Genomic DNA, 18,806 nt, shown 5'->3' with positions numbered 1-18,806 from the left:
CGTTGTTGAGGCCACCCCAAACCCTTGAAGCGTTGCCGAGGCCACCCCAAACCCTAGAGAAGCGTCGAGGCCATGCCACTAATATGATTCCTTATTGTGCTTAGCTAGCTAGTTCAACATTTGCCACTAATATATCCATCTATCATGTTTGAATTATAATTGCCATGTTGAAAATATTTGCAAAAACTATGAATCTGCACCCCCGAGACGAAGCAAAAGAAGCGGTGTTGGGGGAGATAATCGCACACGGAAGTGATGCCGTCTTGTCGTTTCTCAACGACACATGCACCGATGGTCTTGAAAGACAGGATGAAGAAGCAGGCTACGACGATGATCAAACAATGGAGGACGAAGGACACCGTGATGACGGCTCCAGTGACCGAATGGAGGGGGAAGGACAGGATGAAGAAGCAGGCTCCGGTGACCGAACGGAGTCTGGCCAGGTATATATATTAATTAATTAAGCATGTGCTGACTATAGCTAATTGATGCATTAATTGTTTTTGGTATGTACACATATTAACTCTCTTCTTTTTCTTCTTTTCTAGCCCTCCGGATCGAGCAACACTTCGATAACGAGACAAGGCCTGAAGAGAAAGTTGCGCGCGGATGAAAGGTACACGATCATCAAAATTGATCGCGCTGGCCAACCGATTGAACCCCTCTGGACCAAGCAAAAATTTAATGCTCAGTGCGGGGTTCTAGTGAGGGACATGATCCCGATCAGCATCGAGCAATGGTTGAAGCCTAAGGACAAAGACTCTCAGGTGTCTTATGTCAGTGATAGGCAGAAAGCTGATCTTTGGACCGCGCTGCAGGAAAATTTCACCTTCCCGCCAGAGGAGGATCCGGAGAATCCAGTTAAAAAGCCAATGATCAAGGCTTATGCTTTTAAAAAGATGGCTGAGCTATTCAGGAGGTGGAAGAATGAGCTGAAATCATCGTTTGTCGACCAAGACAAGACTCCTGAATTCATCGGCCGATTTGAGAAGATCAAAGATCGGTGGCCCGAATTTGTCACCAAAAAGAAATCTGAGAGAGCAGCGAAGATGTCAGTGACAAACAAGAAAAATGCTGCAAAGAAGAAGCATCACCATCGCACGGGGTCAGGTGGCTACCTGAAAGCCTGGCCGTTGTGGGACAAGGCTGAGAATGACCTCATTGATAAAGGGATCGAACCAGAGACGCGACGCTGGCCAGACCGTTGCAGGACTTGGTTCTTCGGGGTAGGGGGAAAATTGGACCCTGTAACAGGGAAGTGTGTTTGGACCGACGAGCAGCTGAACACACCCATCGAGAAGCTTCGGGAGTATATCAAAAAGGCGCAGGAAGGGACGTTCGTTCCGGACAGAGAGAACGACGAGCTCACAGAGGCCCTCGGGAATCCTGAGCACCCCGGACGGACACGAGGCACGCCAGGCTCCCTTTCGTGGAAGGCTGGATTTCTCGACGTAGGCCGTTACAAACGTCAGGAGAGGAAGAAGAAAAAGGAGTTGACCCAACTACAGGCGCTGCACGCAAGGGTACAAGCACTAGAGGAACGAGAGGCAGTTCGTAGCATGCGACCTGCCGAAGCTACACCCGAAGCTTCCACGGAGTTGCTTCAGGAGCCTGTCTTCACGGCTCCTGCTAGCTACCCCATAGATGCTATCACGGAGTCTCAGCATTGCCACCTTATGACGCAATGGATGGAATTGAAAGTCAAGGAGGCTGTTGGCTCTGTTGCTTCTCCTGAACCAGGCGCAACTTTTCACTGCCGGCCGATTCCAGAAGGATATGCTAGAGTAGGGTGGATGAAATCACAGAAGGATTTGAGGACCTCCAGCTTGACCACCCTACGGGTGAAGGGGAGACTCGGCTGGGTTCTTGTCTGAAGACTCCATGCCTATGGCGGAAGGAGCCCATCAACCTTCCGAACTGGATGCCTCCGCCTCCTCCTCCTCCGGCGAGTCAGGGCACTTCGCCTCCTCCACCGGCTCCTCCTATGGCGAGTGACGATTAGGGCACTCAGCCTCCTTCTCCGGCACGTGGCGGCACTCTGCCTCCTTCTCCGCCTGCGCCGGCGCGCCCGAGCAGCCACCAGCCTCCTACTTCTCCGCCTCGCCGGCAAGGGCGGAAGAGACCCGCCGCCGCCCCGGCTGCTCTGGCGCGTCGTAGTCCTTCTCCTCCGCCTCGTAAGCAAGCACGAAAGAAGACAGCCATAGTCGCTCTGTCTGATCCGGCGTCTAGCAGTACAGCCAGAGGCGGGAGGCAATACAGATACGGTCCACCTCTCAAGCCTCTAGAGAAGTTACCATACGTACGAGAGGACCGCGGAGGAAAACACGAAGATCGCGCGAACCGAAGTGAAGGACTTCTTTGAAGGGTTGAAAGCAAAGAGACATCCACCACCGGAGGAGAAGGTAAATCTGGTGAAAGCAAAGCGCACTATCGATGCCCTGAGGAAACCACCAAAGTCTCCGCCGGAAACCAACTATGAGCGCATTACTGAAAAGGCATATCTCGAAGCGGAGCGGTCGGGAAGTACTGTCAGTGATCAAACGTTGAAAGAACGAGCAGCTGGGAAAAAAATTGCCCAGCTCGGCGAACAAGCAAACCAATCGTGCCCCCCGCTCAATGTGTCTAGCGACATCGTCGCTAATGCTCCGGGGATGGTGCCCGGTTATAGCAATATTGGAGATTACCTGCCCGACGATGTACATTATGATTTCTTGGAGGTGCACGAACACAGATACGAGTATGGGAAGCCTCTCATCAAAGATGAAAAATCTCTAACAACGATGATGCGAAGATTCCATAATTGGTACATGAAAACCTGCAGAGAGTCTGGGGGGATGAATACTTTGTATCTGAGAATTAAAGAAGAGCACGACCTCATTGGAACTGATCTGTTGCATGTGAAGGAAATATGCCCTAGAGGCAATAATAAAGTTATTATTTATTTCCTTATATCATGATAAATGTTTATTATTCATGCTAGAATTGTATTAACCGGAAACATAATACTTGTGTGAATACATAGACAAACAGAGTGTCACTAGTATGCCTCTACTTGACTAGCTTGTTGATCAAAGATGGTTATGTTTCCTAGCCATAGACATGAGTTGTCATTTGGTTAACGGGATCACATCATTAGGAGAATGATGTGATTGACTTGACCCATTCCGTTAGCTTAGCACTCGATCGTTTAGTATGTTGCTATTGCTTTCTTCATGAGTTATACATGTTCCCATGACTATGAGATTATGCAACTCCCGTTTACCGGAGGAACACTTTGTGTGCTACCAAACGTCACAACGTAACTGGGTGATTATAAAGGTGCTCTACAGGTGTCTCCAAAGGTACTTGTTGGGTTGGCGTATTTCGAGATTAGGATTTGTCAATCCGATTGTCGGAGAGGTATCTCTGGGCCCTCTCGGTAATGCACATCACTTAAGCCTTGCAAGCATTGCAACTAATGAGTTAGTTGTGGGATGATGTATTACGGAACAAGTAAAGAGACTTGCCGGAAACGAGATTGAACTAGGTATTGGGATACCGACGATCGAATCTCGGGCAAGTAACATACCGATGACAAAGGGAACAACGTATGTTGTTATGCGGTCTGACCGATAGAGATCTTCGTAGAATATGTGGGAGCCAATATGAGCATCCAGGTTCCGTATTGGTTATTGACCGGAGACGTGTCTCGGTCATGTCTACATAGTTCTCGAACCCGTAGGGTCCGCACGCTTAACGTTTTGATGACAGTTATATTATGAGTTTATATGTTTTGATGTACCAAAGGTTGTTCGGAGTCTCGGATGTGATCACGGACATGACGAGGAGTCTCGAAATGGTCGAGAGATGAAGATTGATATATTGGAAGCCTATATTTGGATATCGGAAGTGTTCCGGGTGAAATCGGGATTTTACCTGAGTACCGGAGGGGTTACCGGAACCCCCCGGGGGTTAATGGGCCATAGTGGGCCTTAGTGGAGATGAGGAGAGGCGGCTAGGGCAAGGGCCGTGCGCCCGTCCCCCCTAGTACGAATAGGACAAGGAGAGGGGGGCGGCGCCCCCCTTTCCTTGCTCTCCTCCACCTCTTTCCCCCTTCTCCCATTCCAACAAGGAAGGGAGGGAGTCCTACTCTCGGTGGGAGTAGGACTCCTCCTGGCGCGCCTCCTCCCTGGCCGGCCGCACCTCCCCCTTGCTCCTTTATATACGGGGGCAGGGGGCACCTCAAGGACACAACAATTGAGCGTTTGATCTTTTAGCCGTGTGCGGTGCCCCCCTCCACCATAGTCCACCTCGATAATACTGTAGCGGTGCTTAGGCGAAGCCCTGCGTCAGTAGAACATCATCATCGTCACCACGCCGTCGTGCTGACGAAACTCTCCCTCAACACTCGGCTGGATCGGAGTTCGAGGGACGTCATCGGGCTGAACGTGTGCTGAACTCAGAGGTGCCGTGTGTTCGGTACTTGATCGGTCGGATCGTGAAGACGTACGACTACATCAACCGCGTTGTGCTAACGCTTCCGCTTTCAGTCTACAAGGGTACGTGGACAACACTCTCCCCTCTCGTTGCTATGCCTCACCATGATCTTGCGTGTGCGTAGGAAATTTTTGAAATTACTACGTTCCCCAACAGTGGCATCCGAGCCTGGTTTTATCCGTTGATGTTATATGCACGAGTAGAACACAAGTGAGTTGTGGGCGATATAAGTCATACTGATTACCAGCATGTCATACTTTGGTTCGGCGGTATTGTTGGATGAAGCGGCCCGGACCGACATTACGCGTACGCTTACGCGAGACTGGTTCTACCGACGTGCTTTGCACACAGGTGGCTGGCGGGTGTTAGTTTCTCCAACTTTAGTTGAACCGAGTGTGGCTACGCCCGGTCCTTGCGAAGGTTAAAACAGCACCAACTTGACAAACTATCGTTGTGGTTTTTATGCATAGGTAAGAACGGTTCTTGCTAAGCCCGTAGCAGCCACGTAAAATTTGCAACAACAAAGTAGAGGACGTCTAACTTGTTTTTGCAGGGCATGTTGTGATGTGATATGGTCAAGACATGATGCTAAATTTTATTGTATGAGATGATCATGTTTCGTAACCGAGTTATCGGCAACTGGCAGGAGCCATATGGTTGTCGCTTTATTGTATGCAATGCAATCACCCTGTAATGCTTTAATTTATCACTAAGCGCTAGCGATAGTCGTAGAAGCATAAGATTGGCGAGACGACAACGATGCTACGATGAAGATCAAGGTGTCGCGCCGGTGATGATGGTGATCATGATGGTGCTTCGGAGATGGAGATCACAAGCACAAGATGATGATGGCCATATCATATCACTTATATTGATTGCATGTGATGTTTATCTTTTATGCATCTTATCTTGCTTTGATTGACGGTAGCATTATAAGATGATTCCTCACTAAATTATCAAAGTATAAGTGTTCTCCCTGAGTATGCACCGTTGCGAAAGTTCTTCATGCTGAGACACCACGTGATGATCGTGTGTGATAGGCTCTACGTTCAAATACAACGGGTGCAAAACAGTTGCACACGCGGAATACTCAGGTTAAGCTTGACGAGCCTAGCATATAAAGATATGGCCTCGGAACACGGAGACCGAAAGGTCGAGCGTGAATAATATACTAGATATGATCAACATAGTGATGTACACCGTTGAAACTACTCCATCTCACGTGATGATCGGACATGGTTTAGTTGATATGGATCACGTGATCACTTAGAGGATTAGAGGGTGTCTATCTAAGTGGGAGTTCTTAAGTAATATGATTAATTGAACTTAAATTTATCATGAACTTCGTACCTGATAGTATCTTGCTTGTCTATGTTGATTGTAGATAGATGGCCCGTGTTGTTGTTCCGTTGAATTTTAATGCGTTCCTTGAGAAAGAAAAGTTAAAAGATGATGGTAGCAATTACACGGACTGGGTCCGTAACTTGAGGATTATCCTCATTGCTGCACAGAAAAATTACGTCCGGGAAGCACCGCTGGGTGCCAGGCCTGCTGCCGATGCAACTGACCACGTTAAGAACGTCTGGCAGAGCAAAGCTGATGACTACTCGATAGTTCAATGTGCCATGCTCTACGGCTTAGAACCGGGACTTCAACGACGTTTTGAACGTCATGGAGCATATGAGATGTTCCAGGAGTTGACGTTAATATTTCAAGCAAATGCCCGAATTGAGAGATATGAAGTCTCCAATAAGTTCTACAGCTGCAAGATGGAGGAGAATAGTTCTGTCAGTGAGCATATACTCAAATTGTCTGGGTATAATAATCACTTGATTCAACTGGGAGTTAATCTTCCGGATGATAGCGTCATTGACAGAATTCTCCAATCACTGCCACCAAGCTACAAAAGCTTCGTGATGAACTATAACATGCAAGGGATGGATAAGACGATTCCCGAGCTCTTCGCAATGCTAAAGGCTGCGGAGGTAGAAATCAAAATGGAGCATCAAGTATTGATGGTCAATAAGACCACCAGTTTCAAGAAAAAGGGCAAAGGGAAGAAGAAGGGGAACTTCAAGAAGAACAGCAAGCAAGTTGATGTTCAGGAGAAGAAACCCAAGTCTGGACCTAAGCCTGAGAGTGAGTGCTTCTACTGCAAGCAGACTGGTCACTAGAAGCGGAACTGCCCCAAGTATTTGGCGGATAAGAAGGATGGCAAGGTGAACAAAGGTATATGTGATATACATGTTATTGATGTGTACCTTACTAATGCTCGCAGTAGCACCTGGGTATTTGATACTAGTTCTGTTGCTAATATTTGCAACTCGAAACAGGGGCTACGGATTAAGCGAAGATTGGCTAAGGACGAGGTGACGATGCGCGTGGGAAATGGTTCCAAAGTCGATGTAATCGCGGTCGGCACGCTACCTCTACATCTACCTTCGGGATTAGTTTTAGACCTAAATAATTGTTATTTGGTGCCAGCGTTAAGCATGAACATTATGTCTGGATCTTGTTTGATGCGAGATGGTTATTCATTTATATCAGAGAATAATGGTTGTTCTATTTATATGAATAAAATCTTTTATGGTCATGCACCCTTAAAGAGTGGTCTATTTTTGTTGAATCTCGATAGTAGTGATACACATATTCATAGTATTGAAGCCAAAAGATGCAGAGTTGATAATGATAGTGCAACTTATTTGTGGCACTGCCATTTAGGTCATATCGGTGTAAAGCGCATGAAGAAACTCCATACTGATGGACTTTTGGAACCACTTGATTATGAATCACTTGGTACTTGCGAACCGTGCCTCATGGGCAAGATGACTAAAACGACGTTCTCCGGAACTATGGAGAGAGCAACAGATTTGTTGGAAATCATACAGACAGATGTATGTGGTCCAATGAATGTTGAGGCTCATGGCGGATATCGTTATTTTCTCACCTTCACAGATGATTTAAGCAGATATGGGTATATCTACTTAATGAAACATAAGTCTGAAACATTTGAAAAGTTCAAAGAATTTCAGAGTGAAGTTGAAAATCATCGTAACAAGAAAATAAAGTTTCTACGATCTGATCGTGGAGGAGAATATTTGAGTTATGAGTTTGGTCTTCATTTGAAACAATGCGGAATAGTTTCGCAACTCACGCCACCCAGACCACCACAGCGTAATGGTGTGTCCGAACGTCGTAATCGTACTCTACTAGATATGGTGCGATCTATGATGTCTCTTACCGATTTACCGCTATCATTTTGGGGTTATGCTTTAGAGACGGCCGCATTCATGATAAATAGGGCACCATCAAAATCCGTTGAGATGACACCTTATGAACTGTGGTTTGGCAAGAAACCAAAGTTGTCGTTTCTTAAAGTTTGGGACTGTGATGCTTATGTGAAAAAACTTCAACCTGATAAGCTCGAACCCAAATCGGAGAAATGTGTCTTCATAGGATACCCAAAGGAGACTATTGGGTACACCTTCTATCACAGATCCGAAGGCAAGACTTTTGTTGCTAAATTCAGAATCTTTCTGGTGAAGGAGTTTCTCTCGAAAGAAGTGAGTGGGAGGAAAGTAGAACTTGATGAGGTAATTGTACCTGCTCCCTTATTGGAAAGTAGTTCATCGCAGAAACCGGTTTCTGCGATGCCTACACCAATTAGTGAGGAAGTTAATGATGATGATCATGGAACTTCAGGTCAAGTTGTTACTGAACCTTGTAGGTCAACCAAAGTAAGATCCGCACCAGAGTGGTACGGTAATCCTGTTCTGGAGGTTATGTTGCTAGACCATGACGAACCTACGAACTATGAAGAAGCGATGGTGAGCCCAGATTCCGCAAAATGGCTTGAGGCCATGAAATCTGAGATGGGATCCATGTATGAGAACAAAGTGTGGACTTTGGTTGACTTGCCCGATGATCCGCAAGCCATTGAGAATAAATGGATATTCAAGGAGAAGATTGACGCTAACGGTAATGTTACTATCTATAAAGCTTGACTTGTTGCACAAGGTTTTCGACAAGTTCAAGGGATTGACTACGATGAGACCTTCTCACCCGTAGCGATGCTTAAGTCTGTCCGAATCATGTTAGCAATTGCCGCATTTTATGATTATGAAATTTGGCAAATGGATGTCAAAACTGCATTCATAAATGGATTTCTGGAAGAAGAGTTGTATATGATGCAACCGGAAGGTTTTGTCGATCCAAAGGGAGCTAACAAAGTGTGCAAGCTCCAGCGATCCATTTATGGACTGGTGCAAGCCTCTCGGAGTTGGAATAAACGCTTTGATAGTGTGATCAAAGCATTTGGTTTTGTACATACTTTTGGAGAAGCATGTATTTACAAGAAATCGAGTGGGAGCTGTGTAGCATTTCTAATATTATATGTGGATGACATATTGCTGATTGGAAATGATATAGAATTTCTGAATAGCATAAAGGGATACTTGAATAAGAGTTTTTCAATGAAATACATCGGTGAAGCTGCGTATATATTGGGCATCAAGATCTATAGAGATAGATCAAGACGCTTAATTGGACTTTCACAAAGCACATACCTTGACAAAGTTTTGAAGAAGTTCAAAATGGATCAAGCAAAGAAAGGGTTCTTGCCTGTGTTACAAGGTGTGAAGTTGAGTAAAACTCAATGCCCGACCACTGCAGAAGATAGAGAGAAGATGAAAGATGTTCCCTATGCTTCAGCCATAGGCTCTATCATGTATGCAATGCTGTGTACCAGACCTGATGTTCGCCTCGCTATAAGTTTAGCAGGGAGGTACCAAAGTAATCCAGGAGTGGATCACTGGACAGCGGTCAAGAACATCCTGAAATACCTGAAAAGGACTAAGGATATGTTTCTCGTTTATGGAGGTCACAAAGAGCTCATTGTAAATGGTTACGTTGATGCAAGCTTTGACACTGATCCGGACGATTCTAAATCACAAACCGGATACGTGTTTACATTGAACGGTGGAGCTGTCAGTTGGTGCAGTTCTAAACAAAGCGTCGTGGCGGGATCTACATGTGAAGCGGAGTACATAGCTGCTTCGGAAGCAGCAAATGAAGGAGTCTGGATGAAGGAGTTCAAATCCGATCTAGGTGTCATACCTAGTGCATCGGGTCCAATGAAAATCTTTTGTGACAATACTGGTGCAATTGCCTTGGCAAAGGAATCCAGATTACACAAGAGAACCAAGCACATCAAGAGACGCTTCAATTTCATCCGGGATTTAGTCCAGGTGGGAGACATAGAAATTTGCAAGATACATACAGATCTGAATGTTGCAGACCCGTTGAGAAAGCCTCTTCCACAAGCAAAACATGATCATCACCAAGGCTCCATGGGTGTTAGAATCATTACTGTGTAATCTAGATTATTGACTCTAGTGCAAGTGGGAGACTGAAGGAAATATGCCCTAGAGGGAATAATAAAGTTATTATTTATTTCCTTATATCATGATAAATGTTTATTATTCATGCTAGAATTGTATTAACCGGAAACATAATACTTGTGTGAATACATAGACAAACAGAGTGTCACTAGTATGCCTCTACTTGACTAGCTCGTTGATCAAAGATGGTTATGTTTCCTAGCCATAGACATGAGTTGTCATTTGATTGACGGGATCACATCATTAGGAGAATGATGTGATTCACTTGACCCATTCCGTTAGCTTAGCAATTTATCGTTTAGTATGTTGCTATTGCTTTCTTCATGACTTATACATGTTCCTATGACTATGAGATTATGCAATTTCCGTTTACCGGAGGAACACTTTGTGTGCTACCAAACGTCACAACGTAACTGGGTGATTATAAAGGTGCTCTACAGGTGTCTCCAAAGGTACTTGTTGGGTTGGCGTATTTCGAGATTAGGATTTGTCACTCCGATTGTCGAAGAGGTATCTCTGCGCCCTCTCGGTAATGCACATCACTTAAGCCTTGCAAGCATTGAAACTAATGAGTTAGTTGTGGGATGATGTATTACGGAACGAGTAAAGAGACTTGCCGGTAACGAGATTGAACTAGGTATTGAGATACCGACGATCGAATCTCGGGCAAGTAACATACCGATGACAAAGGGAACAACGAATGTTGTTATGCGGTCTGACTGATAAAGATCTTCGTTGAATATGTGGGAGCCAATATGAGCATCCAGGTTCCGCTATTGGTTATTGACCGGAGACGTGTCTCAGTCATGTCTACATAGTTCTCGAACTCGTAGGGTCCGCACGCTTAACGTTTTGATGACAGTTATATTATGAGTTTATATGTTTTGATGTATCGAAGGTTGTTCCGAGTCCCGGATGTGATCACGGACATGATGGGGAGTCTCGAAATGGTCGAGACATGAAGATTGATATATTGGAAGCCTATATTTTTATATCGAAAGTGTTCCGGGTGAAATCGGGATTTTACCGGAGTACCGGAGGGGTTACCGAACCCCCCCCCCCCCGGGGGGGTTAATGGGCCATAGTGGGCCTTAGTGGAGATGAGGAGAGGCAGCTAGGGCAAGGGCCGCGCGCCCTCCCCCCTAATCCGAATAGGACAAGGAGAGGGGGGCACCGCCCCTTTTTCCTTCCTCTCCTCCACCGCTTTCCCCCTTCTCCTATTCCAACAAGGACGGGAGGGAGTCCTACTCCCGGTGGAAGTAGGACTCCTCCTGGCGCCCCTCCTCCCTGGCCGGCCGCACCTTCCCCCTTGCTCCTTTATATACAGGGGCAGGGGGGGCACCCCAAGGACACAACAATTGATCGTTTGATCTTTTAGCCGTGTGTGGTGCCCCCCTCCACCATAGTCCACCTCGATAATACTGTAGCGGTGCTTAGGCGAAGCCCTACGTCGGTAGAACATCATCATCGTCACCACGCCGTCGTGCTGACGAAACTCTCCCTCAACACTCGGCTGGATCGGAGTTCGAGGGACGTCATCAGGTTGAACGTGTACTGAACTCGGAGGTGCCGTGCGTTCGGTACTTGATCGGTCGGATCGTGAAGACGTACGACTACATCAACCGCGTTGTGCTAACGCTTCCGCTTTCGGTCTAGGAGGGTACGTGGACAACACTCTCCCCTCTCGTTGCTATGCATCACCATGATCTTGCGTGTGCGTACGAATTTTTTTGAAATTACTACGTTCCCCAACAGCATGTTCCATTTGAGGAGTTCTTCTAGTTCTTCAATCAAAAGGCCCTCGATAAATTAACGGTCACTTGCTACTGTCTGTAAGTACTACTTCTGTCATAATTAAGTCTCTATATATAGCTCAGCTCTTTCATTGCATGTATTTATAATTATCCTCACTATATTATGTAGTTTGAAGATCATCGAGTGCAGAAAAGCAGAAATGTATGATATTGGGTTCATTAACACAAATCTCATAGATGAATTTCATGTTACAAAGAACGCTGAAGAGGCCGAGGCCAACTTGCTCAAATCATTGTTAATAAATCAAAACAAAGATTTAATACTCTTTCCTTACAACTTCAAGTGAGTGTTACTGTCGTGTGCATATTCGGTTTCCCTTATTACTCGAGTGAGGTTATAGTAATGTAGTTGATGAGTTATGCATCCGTGCGCAGCTTCCACTATATTCTCCTGGAGATTAAGCTTGAGCGGGGACTAGTAACCGTCTTAGACTCGAGACGAAAAGATCCCGAGACCTATGCGGACATGACTAAAATTCTCAACAAGTAAGTTCAATCGATCATTATCGCAACATATCAGCAACTTTTTGTTCATTCCTGATATCTCAAGTAATAATTATTTTCTTTGTCTTGCAGGGTTTGGAAATAGTTCACCGCAGAAGCTCCGGGACTGCCGAAGGAGCTGCAATATAGATACCCGAAAGTAAGTACTACTAGCTAGCTAGTTGCACACATCTCCCGTTGATTCTAGCTACTTTAATCAATGCCATTTATAATGCTTCATTATCAGTTTGATTGACCTCTATTTCTCGTAAAGTGCTTGTGGCAGGAACAAGGGAATGATTACTGTGGATACTACGTGTGCGAGTTCATCTACAACGCGACTTTGAAACATAAGCGGGGCTACTCTAAAAGACAATATGAAGTGCGTAAGCAATAATATTCACAATTTCATTTTATTACACCATCATTTCTGTTGAATTTCATTCATATATATGTATTAACCCCCTTCTTCAAATTAGACGTGGCAGATGCGGAATGAACTCCTACCACAAGATTGCATGAAAGCAATTCAAGAGGAATTGGCGGGATTCTTTCTTGACCACGTCATCAATAAAGCCGGAGAATACCATGTGGAAGTTGAGTTCAAATGCTACGGGATTGTAAGAGATCTTACATATTGTATATGTATGTAGCCAGTAGCGTCGGATAGATAATACGAAAACTTGTTGTTCGACCAATCTCTCGGAGAAGGAGAGGTCGATCACTTCTCTCGGTATGCATGACGAACTTCTGTACTTAATGGTTTCCTTCATTTTCTTACTAGCTAGCGTGTCAAGGGCCTCTCTATGTATAGTACGTAGTGTCGACCAAGCACGGAGATAAGAGAGGACACTTCTCTCTATTAATTAATTAGCTACCTAACACAATATATGAAACACCTTAATTAACCATACACAATATATGACGCGTGGATGCCTATTGGTCCCGGTTGGTGCCACCAACCGGGACTAAAGGGCCTCCTGCCTGGGCTCGCAGCACCGGCCACGTGGAGGCCCATCTGTCCCGGTTAGTATAAGAACCGGGACTAAAGGCCTAGGCATTAGTAACGACCCTTTAGTCCCGGTTCCCCAACCGGGACAGATGGGCCTTATGAACCGGGACAAATGGCCCTTTTTCTACTAGTGCCTATGATGTTTGAGTAGATCCGTTTTGTCCTATGGGTTATTTGATGATCAAGATTGGTTTGAGTTGCATGTTTTATTATTGGTGCTGTCCTATGGTGCTCTCCATGTCGCGCAAGCATGAGGGATTCCCGCTGTAGGGTTTGCAATATGTTCATGATTTGCTTATGGTGGGTGGCGTGAGTGACAGAAGCACAGACCCGAGTAAGTAGGTTGTTTGCGTATGGGATAAAGAGGACTTGATGCTTTAATGCTATGGTTGGGTTTTACCTTAATGATCTTTAGTAGTTGCGGATGCTTGCTAGAGTTCCAATCATAAGTGCATATGATCCAAGTAGAGAAAGTATGTTAGCTTATGCCTCTCCCTCAAATAAAATTGCAATAATGATTACTGGTCTAATTATCGATTTCCTAGGGAAAAATAACTTTCTCATGACAAAAAGCTCTCTACTAAAACTAATTTAGTTGTGTCTTCAATTAAACAGCCCCTACTTTTTATTTACGCACTCTTTATTATCTTGCAAACCTATCCAAAAACACCTACAAAGTACTTCTAGTTTCATACTTGTTCTAGGTAAAGCGAATGATAAGCGTGCGTAGAGTTGTATCGGTGGTCGATAGAACTTGAGGGAATATTTGTTCTACCTTTAGCTCCTCGTTGGGTTCGACACTCTTACTTAGCGAAAGAGGCTACAATTGATCCCCTATACTTGTGGGTTATCAAGACCTTTTTCTGGCACCGTTGCCGGGGAGCAATAGCGTGGGGTGAATATTCTCGTGTGTGCTTGTTTGCTTTATCACTAAGTAATTTTTATTTGCTGTTCTTAGTTGTTCTTTATCTTTAGTTATGGATATGGAACACGAAATACGAAAAAAATTAGGTGTACTTGCTACTCATGGAGATGGGGAACCTCCTAAAACCCTCGATGTTCGTTATGTGAAAGATATTATGTATTACTTTGATAATCCTGAGAAAACCCCATTCAATTATGTTATGGGAAACACGTTGGATCAACGTGAATACTTTAGGGATTATCGCTTGACTCAAAAAGGGAAACTATTATGGGATCAAATTCATATGTTGCATTGGTATGCTAGGCAAGTATGCTTGAGATATGATTATACTTGTTGCTCTAGGATGAAGGCTCCACACCTTCCCTTTTCATGCAAATTTAATGATAATAAAACCTTGGCTTCTTATGCTAGAGGTATATATGATTACTATGATGTGGAACAAATAGAAGAATTTGTTGCTTTTATGGGTGCTTATGAAATTGAATATATGTTCAAAGAGTTTGAAAATCTTTATGATGTTGTTTATAGACTTGAAAAATTAGCTATCCTTCAATATTGCTATGCCAATTATGAATTCAATTACGATATTGATGCATTTATTGAGAAAGTCTCCGCTGTCCAAGAAGAGACTAATATTTTGCAGGAATCTATGGAAGAAGAAACTGATGAAACTGTGAGCTCATTGGATGAAAAAGATGATGAGGAGAGCGAAGAACAAAAGAAGGAAGAGCAGATTAGCTACCCGTGCCCACCTTCTAATGAGAGTAACTCTTCAACTCATACATTGTTTAATTTCCCTTCGTGCTTACTGTCGTGCAATTGTCACGGCAGATGTCCTCAGTGTCAGGACTTAGTCGCGAGGCCAACGCATCTATGTGGTAGCTTGAGAGGGGTTGAGCGGAATCGAGAGACGCAACACAAGACAAGGATTTAGACAGCTTCGGGCCCCGGGAAACATTACCGGTAACAACCCTACATGCTGTTTGAGGCTAGGTCTCATTATGATCATGGGAGAGTCGCCGGGAACCGGCTCTCGGTGTCTAGCCCTAGAGATTGTTTCTTGTTACTTGTCCCTCTTTGGGGTGCCTTGCCCGTCCTTATATAAGTTGAAGGGGCGGGTTACATGTAGAGTGCATCTCGGACTAAGACCTAAACTATTCTGACTTCTCATCACGGGCCTCTCTCCATGGGCTTCTTAACGTCTCGGGCTTCTTACAATCTGGCTTACAATCTGACTTACGGTCTGGCTTACGATCTGATTTACCATCTGGCTTACCATCTGGCTTACCGTCTGGCTTAACTGTCCGGCTTACATGACTGTGCATGCCGGCTTACACGACTGTGTTTGCCGGGTTACATGACTGTGTCTGCCGGGTTACATGACTGTGCCTGCAGGATTACAATGCTTAACTGTTCCCGCCAGCTTAACTTGCTTAACTATTCCTGTCGGCTTATAGTCTGCCGGGTCATCAATGAAACATCCAATCCCAGCCGGGTTATATCTCCAGTAGGGTCATACTGCGGGGTATATCCCCGACATTAGCCCCCAGTTTAATTTGGATTCATCCATGTTAAACTGATCCTGTAAAACAACACAAGAACAATTTTGACAGATTATGCTCCGGGTTAAAAAGCTCTTGTAAGCCGGCACCTGATCATCCTTAATTCCTTGGTATTCCCTTCTTCTAGAAAATCCGGGTCAATAAGCCAACTTCATAATCAATTTGCTGACGTTGGTTTCTCACAGAGAAAGACTGAGTCATTTGACTCAGCTCCCAATATTTAAAAATATAGGTCTTGAAATACTCATGTGACCTTCAACCGGCTTAAAGATGTAGAACTCCATTATATTCATATCACTTGTAGCCCCCAAGTGCCGGGTCATTATGATATAATGAGCAGGGACTTTGTAAATATGATCATGTAAACTTGAGCAGCAACGTGTAGCCCCCAAGGGCCGGCTCAGTAAGATAATACTGAGCTGGGACTTTGTATATAATTTCATTAATGATAACATCATATGATGTAATCTCCACCATGGGGCTTGAACCCACATCCATAAGGTTAAGAGCTTTGTACTCTACCAACTGAGTAGTGGACCTTTCAATATAATAAACTGAGGCTTGTGTACCTTGAATTTTTGACATGAGCAATTGGTAGCCCCCCAAGGGCCGTCTCATTACAATGGGATGAGTCGGGTCTTCAATAAGTTGAGCAAAAAATGTCTTTACATTAGCCCCCAAGTGCCATGGTGCATGCTGGCAGTGACATGGGACTTGCATATTTGATGTGATCTCAATTTAAATAATGTAGCCCCCAAGTGCCGGGTCGTAAGCCTCCAGCGACTCGGGACTATTCTTTCCATTGCAGAATTGTCGGGTGGTTGGTGCGACATATGCCAAGGGATGGCTTATCATTGTGGGAGCCAATAAAACGTCGCCGGTGCCCGAAAACGGGATGAGGCGAAGACATGCATGCCGGCGAATCTTACCCAGGTTCGGGGCTCTCCGAGGAGATAACACCCCTAGTCCTGCTCTGCGGGGTCTCCGCATGATCACTAGATCGATAAAAGGTAGCTACAATCGCTCCTAGAGCTGTTGAGATCAAGGGAGAAGAAGAACAAGGCTAGCTCTTGCTTCTCTCTGTCTATGGTGTGTGTGCAATGCGTGGGTGTTAACCTAGAAGCCCACCCTTTGCATGGGTGCTCCGGGGGGTTTATATAGGCCTACCCCCCGGGGGTACAATGGTAATCCGACTGGGAACTGGTCCCAGCCGTCAGTGTCTACGCTCGCCGGCTTCTTCGCCGGCTGGTGGGTCCCGCCGGCTGCCGGCTACTTGGTCGACAGGCCGGTCCCACCGCCTAGGGTCTTGTCGGCGGCTGCTTACTGTAGCCGCGCCTCCGATGATGAGGGCTTTGTCGAGGTAAGCGTGGCTACAGTGGGCCGCCTCGGGGGCTATCACTGTAGCCTTACCTCGTCTTGTCTCCTTAATGGGGCTCCTGCTTCGAGGAAGGGAGTAGCCGGCTTCTGGAGGCTGGCTATACTCTTGGCCGACTAGGAAAAGCCGGGCCGCCTTCACGCCTCTCTCTGGCTGAAGGGGCCCGCAGTCCTTGGGCCGTACAGGAGTGGGTCGTGGATGACGTTGAGGCTAGCGTGGCTACAGTGCCGAGCCGCACGGGAGACGTCCGTCCCGTACGGCCTCCTGTAGCCACGCCCTTCTCGGGCTTCGGGGGTAGTGGGCCGCACTGTGGCCTCACCCCGTCACGTCGCCGTTATGTGGGAGTGGTTGCGGTCTTGGCCGGCTCCTAGGAGTCGGCGTCCTTCTTGGCCGGCTTCTTGGAGTCGGCCACCCCGTAGTCGTCCTGGGGAGGAGTCGGTGAGGCAGGGTCGCCTTCCAGGAGTCGGCATTGGTGGTAGCCGGCCAGGGAAGGCGGCCCAAATGCTTGGAGTGCTTGAAGGCCTAAAGGCCTGATAAATTTTTCCGAAGAGCCAGGGGTAGTCGGAATGGCTACCCGTGGCCATTATCTCCGACAAGAATAAATCATATCCATTGATAAAATAATAGCCATTGCGCCAAAGCGACTTTGAATACCTCATCTGCTGATAAGTCAATCCGGAGTTTAAATACTCGGTGGCTCTTGGCCGATGGCGATTTAATACGCCTCCATTGTAAGCCGGAATTTGTACAACCCGGCGGCTTATAGCCTTTGAGAAAAATCAAGAATTGATAACCCTTTTGAGACACCAATTTCAATCTATGATGATGGGCTTGAATTTAATCAATTATGTAAGTCATAGCTCTGTAAATCCTGCAGAGTTTAAACAACATATGCCCTGGCGACTTAACGTCAAAAACTAGGGCGGGTAACCACCCAAATGTAGTCTTATCCTGCACATAATTAGATCACAAGATCCCTGTGATATTGAATTTTCACTGCCGGTTTATGTGACCTGTGCAGTAAGGGTGATAACCCAATCTTTAGAAATCAAGACTTCCAAATGTTTATGATTGTCATATGATGACGACTTATCATCCAAAGTCAAACCGGGTTAAATAGCAACCACTCATATACACTTTAGATATGATCAAAAGAGCTTCAAATAAAATCCAAAAATTGTTTGCAAAAAGAAACTTCAAAAAATTTGAGGCTTCTGATTCGAGTACGATCAGAAAATCGTCCCAAAGGGGTTAAGCTAAGATTCGAATACGATCATATAGCCCCCAGTGGCTTTGGCGTTGCCGATCAAAAGGGTACCAACAGCTATGTTCTCTTTGGTTCGAATACGACCTATGTTTGAACAGGAAGCCCCCAAATGACCTTGAGAGTTGTTTAACGAGGCTGATTCGAATACGATCCACGTCGGTTCCCAAAAGGGGTTGAGCTATGATTCGAATACGATCAAGAAGCCGCCTAGTGAGCTCGGCAGTATGCCGATCAAGAGGGTACTGACAGCTATGTTCTCTTTGGTTCGAATACGACCTATGTTTGAACAGGAAGCCCCCTAATGATCATGAGAATATTTAACGACTCTGATTCGAATACGATCAGGGTCACACCAAAAGGGTTAAGCTAAATTCGAATACGATTAGCTCCCAATGGCCATTAAAGCAGGGTACCTATGTTTGAGTTGTGCTTTGTAACCGACTCTCTTTGGTCCCTTTAATTTTTCCTGAGAATTCTAACTTTGCGAGAGATA

The sequence above is a fragment of the Aegilops tauschii genome, chromosome 2 (assembly GCF_002575655.3).
Source record: "Aegilops tauschii subsp. strangulata cultivar AL8/78 chromosome 2, Aet v6.0, whole genome shotgun sequence".
Classification (NCBI taxonomy): domain Eukaryota; kingdom Viridiplantae; phylum Streptophyta; class Magnoliopsida; order Poales; family Poaceae; genus Aegilops; species Aegilops tauschii.
The sequence above is the reverse complement of the archived record's forward strand: the minus strand, read 5'-3'. Positions refer to the sequence as shown.